The sequence below is a fragment of the Mesoplodon bidens genome, assembly GCF_964165515.1.
Source record: "Mesoplodon bidens genome assembly, chromosome: 20".
In the NCBI taxonomy this organism is placed as follows: domain Eukaryota; kingdom Metazoa; phylum Chordata; class Mammalia; order Artiodactyla; family Ziphiidae; genus Mesoplodon; species Mesoplodon bidens.
In genome coordinates, this window is record NC_138181.1 from 27,465,612 (window position 1) to 27,471,548 (window position 5,937).

Genomic DNA, 5,937 nt, shown 5'->3' on the forward strand with positions numbered 1-5,937 from the left:
TCAACTTCCGGTTCTGTGGTTGTGAATCACTGCAGTTCCTTCGGGTTGTGAGAGGCGTCGAGGAGCATGTCATTTCAAGATGCACCGCTAGATGGAGCGAAGAGATCAATTTTTTTTTCATTTACGTGAAAATTCTAAACACTGGCAAAATTAAATTTCTTTTTAAGATTCAGTGACTGAATAGGCTACTCAGAGATTAGAGTACTTAGACCCTTGAGTTTGCTCTTTGTTGCCCTCTTTCCTTTTCTCTGTTTTCCTTGTTTGGACCTGCAGCAGCGTAGAGATTTGGGCTCCCTTGCAGTGGTAGAAAAAAGAGAGGGTTTTCCCACTGGTTGTCCAGGTGTAAGTGCAGCGTGCACAGGGCCAATATTCCCATGTCTCTGGAAACTCCAGGGACTGATGTCTACATTTGCTTTACATCCATATGCTGGGCTGCTTCTCTTCTAAATTCTGGAAGGCTGGTATGTTGTGTTTGTGGCCAACCTCTGTCTTCAGCATCCTTCCCTTCCCCTTCACTGGGTCAAGTTCAACAGTAAGCCTGCCTGTCCGTAGCACAGGTGTTGCTCCCTCCCATTTTCCCCCAGCCTTCCATGTACATTGCTCCCTTTTTCTACAACTTCAACTCTCTTATCTACATCCTTGCCTAGAAGAACACAACTTTTCATTAGTTCCCTCCTGTGACAGAGGAATTGAATCAGATTATTCTACCCTCACTTTCCCAATTTAAAGAGCCCATAATCCTTGGTCAAGACCAGTTTATCCCTTTGTTCTTCTTCCTTCTGTTTCCTGTATTTCATCTCTCACATAACCTTCTACAAAGTTTATTCTAAATAAGCACTTGTTCAGTCAATGAAGGAATTGCTAACTGGATGAAGGACTAGCTCCCTTGACCTCTTCCACCTCTAATACTTACTTTCCTGTTCTTGCCCCACCCGACCCCCTACCTCCCATTCTATTTGCTTGTCCTGATCATTTAATCATCCTTTGCCAGTAATTGAATGTAGGGCCCTCATTCAAATTCCTCCCTTTCAAATTAATTCATTCGTGTAATCTTTCCTGTTGCTCTCCCATTGCTCCCCTGCTGTGTCATTTTAATTGCTAGTGTTTCTGTATTTTGTTTTCCACATTTATCTCTGGCTTACATGCCTTACATTTCTGCTCACTAAAATAGATTAACTGCGATACTTATTGAAATGGCAGATTTGGATTCATCTCAGCTTGCAAAGGAAATTTGAATCTGAGTAGTAAGTTTGTAAAAATAAAACTGAACTGGTAACTTGGATCGTTGGGGAGTATCAGGGAAACATAGGAAATGAAATGGCTTTAATTCTTCAGAGGATACTCCATGGGTCAACAGTCTTAGATGCAAATAAAAACATTACAGAGTTGAGCCTGCTGGTCACCTCCACCCAGCCTTTACCAACAGATAACTGATGTTCTGCAATGTAGAGAAATAATTTCTCTACCTGTTTCCCACTATTTATATTAAATGTTGGGAGAAAAGTTTCTCCCATCATGTGCCAGTCCATTAAAATAGGCATCGAGTATGTACAAAAGCATATTTACTTCTTTTTTTATTTTATAAATTTATTTATTTATGTATTTCATTTTGGCTGCATTGGGTCTTTGTTGCTACGCGTCGGCTTTCTCTAGTTGCGCCGAGCAGGGGCTACTCTTCGTTGTGGTGAGCAGGCTTCTCATTGTGGTGGCTTCTCTAGTTGTGGAGCACGGGCTCTAGGCACGCAGGCTTCAGTAGTTGTGGCACGTGGGCTCAGTAGTCGTGGCTCCTGGGCTCTAGAGCACAGGCTCAGTAGTTGTGGCGCACGGGCTTAGTTGCTCCATGGCCTGTGGGATCTTTCTGGACCAGGGATCGAACCCATGTCCCCTGCATTGGCAGGTGGATTCTTAACCACTGCGCCACCAGGAAAGTCCCCATATTTACCTCTTTATATTTAAAACTAAGAATGACCAAGTTCTTGATAGGTAATTGTATATTTAAGAATTATTTATCAAAAAGTTGATATGTGTAAAAATAACGTTTTTTTTTCACACCGTAAAGTGTTTCATAACAGTTTAATTCCACTTGTAATAATGTAAATGGGTATACGTTTAGATGTTAATTAGGAAAATAGTCGGAAATGTTTTTTTTTTTTTTTTTTTTTAAGAATCATCATAAATCTTTAGAAGTATTTCCCTACCTCTGTGGGGCGGGGTGGGAAGTGAGAATGGGATAAACCACAATGCTACAGCAGGGGACTGGGAATCCATATGTGAATCAAGAATTATGGGAACTTCCCTGGTGGTCCAGCGGTTAAGACTTCATCTTCCAAGGCAGAGGGTGCGGGTTTGAACCCTGGTCGGGGAGCTAAGATCACACATGCCTCGTGGCCAAAAAACCAAAACATAAAACAGAAGCAATATTGTAACAAATTCAATAAAGACTTAAAAGAAAAAAAAGGTCCACATCAAAAAAAAAAAATCTTAAAAAACCCCCCAGACTCTTAAAAAAGAAAAGAATAATGTGTACACTGAATAAATAGTAACACTTGTAGGTTGTATGGTCAGGCCACTCAAGATGGCTGCCCTCTTGCTCCCTGTACATCCCCTGCCCGACCAGTCCCTGCCTCACCCTACAGCCTATTCACTTGACTGATCTTCCCTCTTACTCATAGAGCCTAATCAGTAGCTGCCTACATACTTGCCCCCGACCCCAGCTAGCGACTGCTCTAATCTTTGGATCAGAGCTATCCCCACTATGATAGTTTATCCAAGGGGCAGTGAGGGCCATGCTCCTCTGCTGGTTTCAGTTGTCAATTCCCTCTATCACTGGTAACCTCCCTAACCCCATCCCTACCCCCGCATCTAGCGAACCATTCATGCCTCTGTCAGTGACTCTGCACTCTTTCTTTGGTCTTGAGCTGGGCAAGTACAGAGTTTGCAGGCCTGCAGGGTGCAGCCCAACATATGCACGTAGCAATCTTCATGCATATAGGTACTGTTTCAATGAATGAACTAACATTTATTTAAAATAAATGATAGGTTTGGGGTTTGTTTGTTTGGTTGGTTGGTTGGTTGGCTTTTCCCTGTTTCAAGTACAGACAATTTCCTCTGCTTTCTTCACCACATATTTATGTTCTTTAGAGGGTACTAGAATCTGCTTTAGGTAGTTGGTTTAATTCCCCTCAGAGTGTGTTAGTCGCCTTTTTGGGTTTCCTGCTCTTGTTTTCTTGAGTATCTTCTAGTCTTTATAGTAGTCTGCAAGTCACAGCAAAGAAGTCAGTTATGAGATGAAGGCTGATTGTTCTACTGGTTAATATAAATCTGGGGATTCTCAAAAAATAGAAACAAAAGTTGATGAGCTGCTCTTCCAAAGCAAAGTCCTTTCAGATGCTAAAAATGATTAAGGAAGACAATTTAGGTAATAGAAACAAACTTTAACACTTCAAGAAACGGGAAGTCTCTGTTCCCAAGCGTCCACAGAACTGTAAAATGTGGCGGAAGGCAGGACGCTTTTATAGGTTAAAGAATAAGGAACATGGAAGAGAAAACAGAAAATGAGTTAAGGAATAGGAAGTAAGTAGAGAGCCCAGAGTCACCTTGGCATTTGGGAGTTGGCTGCCTGCATAGACTGCGTTTCTGGTCAAGAGGAGCATCTACAGGGACACAAAAGTGATCTATGTCTTGGTTTACTCATGTGTCACCCGGGCAGGAGTGGCTGCATCTTGGGCCTGGAAATTAATTTCAACACCCATCATGGCTGAAATTAACTCAAGATGTTGAACTGACCTGACCTGGGCTTGACTGGAGTTCAGATGGATGAAAACTTTGCCCCTCTGTGGGGGATTATGGGTTAGGGAGAAACTGATGTGCCCAATTTCCTTTTTTTTTTTTTTTAAGTTTTCTGCCTCAGTGCCTTGTAGTAAAAAGAAAGGACTTGATCATCAAGATGATTTCAGATATCATTTCATGGTCTCCTTTTGCCTCTCACAGGACTCTTCATCAACAAAGTAGACATGCAGTCACTGGCTAAGCTGAACTGTGCGACTGGGCAGCAAAATTATCCACATTGCACTCAGGTGGGTAAAGAAAATGTGGCTTCTCAATTTCTCCATAACTGATACATCTCACTCAGGAGTGTCAGTCTGCTGGGGCTGGTGATGATGGGACAGGATGGTGAATCCAGATTTAGTTCAACCTGACTTTTTAATTTAAAATCCCCCTTCAGTCGATGCTCAGTTTCCCAGATTGCCTCTTTCTCCTTCTTACCACCCTCTCCCAACACCAAGGGGAGAGACACAGCTGTTCGCTCCCTCCCCTCAAAGCTCCCCATGTCCACCACATCCTCCTAGTAAAGCGGGAGAGGTCTCCTGACCATGCCTTGCTCGGCACAAGGTAACATCTCTACCATCAGGGCAGAAGCTCTGTGAGCCCAGCATCTTTACATACTTAAGAGATTCATGAAATTCATTCCCTCTCTTTTCCCAGCTTTCTTCATCTGTCTCCATCTCCTTGTCTCTCTCACTCTCTATGGCTCACTCTTCTTTCTTTCTCATTCTCTTCTCTCCAAAGTCTAGCCTTTGCTCTTATTGTCTTGCAGCCCACAGCAACAAAATTCCAATTCCACTGTTAAAGCATATTGCTGCAAGCAGGAATCCACTTTACCCTTGCAGCACTGAAACCTACCACCTCAAAGGCTGCGGTGCCCAGCCATTGAGATTTACCAGAAATGGAAATGATGTCTGAAAGGAAATAGCTCAGAAAATACATTTCAAAAAACATCATACTCATTTTGAACCATCCCTCATATGAAGGGAGATGAGTACAAGGAATTTTCTTTTCAAGAATATTGCCATATTTCATATGGAGAAAAATGAATCTATAAGGGTTGTTAAATTGGCCAAATGACACAGCTTTAGGAGGGAAGATCATAAGGAAGAATCCCCATTGGAAAAAGAGAACTAATGCAGAAAGCCACTTGGTATCAAGGAGTTTGGAACCATTTGAATAACTTGCTGAACACTTGTTTGCTTGTTCACTGCTGACTCTCCTTTGAAATATGGAAGTCTGACAAATTCATCACTTGAAAGGAGTATGTCTCCGGGCCAAGTTCAGGTTTCTCAAAGGCACCAGAACTTTCCCCCCTGCCCCTGGGTAGCCAGATCGAGCAAAGCACCCCTCCTCTTTATTCTCCCACCAGCAGCCTGAGGTGAGAGCCTGGGACAGGGTCCCTGCCCTAACCCCTCCCGGGTGGGGCTGGGAGACCACCTCACTGTGACATTGTGACTGACCTTGACTTCAGCTCCTTTCTGGTGAAAGAAAAGGGAAGGCAAATGGGGGCTCCTGAGCTACGCGGTGGGCGATACCAATAGAACTAGGAAGTTGAATGCCAGGCAGAGCTCTAAATTCTTCTAATACTAAAACTCAGAAAAATCCCCCAGTGCTCTGAAACTCACATACCTTCATTTCTTATTAATCTCCTTTTCTGGCTATTATTCAAGGACTGCGAATCCCTTCTTAGGCTTTGAGCCTCCTTTAAGCTGTAGAAAGAGAAGGAAAAGAATGCACCCTAAGACCTAAGACTTCTTTTTCTTCCTTTTCTGTTGCCAGCCAATCAGTCTGAAAAACGAGCTGGCCCGGGTTCCAGGAATTTGTGTCAATGCCAGATGGAGATACGCTGCAGTTTCTGCCGGCCCTCAGGCTTTTCCAAACATGGTGCTAGCTGCTGGCCTGCACTTTTAGGGCAGTGACCTGCCAGTGACACGTGGGCCTCTCCCACCTGCACCGAGGCCTGAAACATTTCTACTCTGGCCTTTCTACTCTTGGTGTCACATTCAGTGTAATCATTCTAAGAGCAAAATCGCTACATTTATAGCAAAGTAATAAGGGCACACCTCATCTTCATCTCCTCACTATACTTTCTTCCTGGGGAATCTCAGA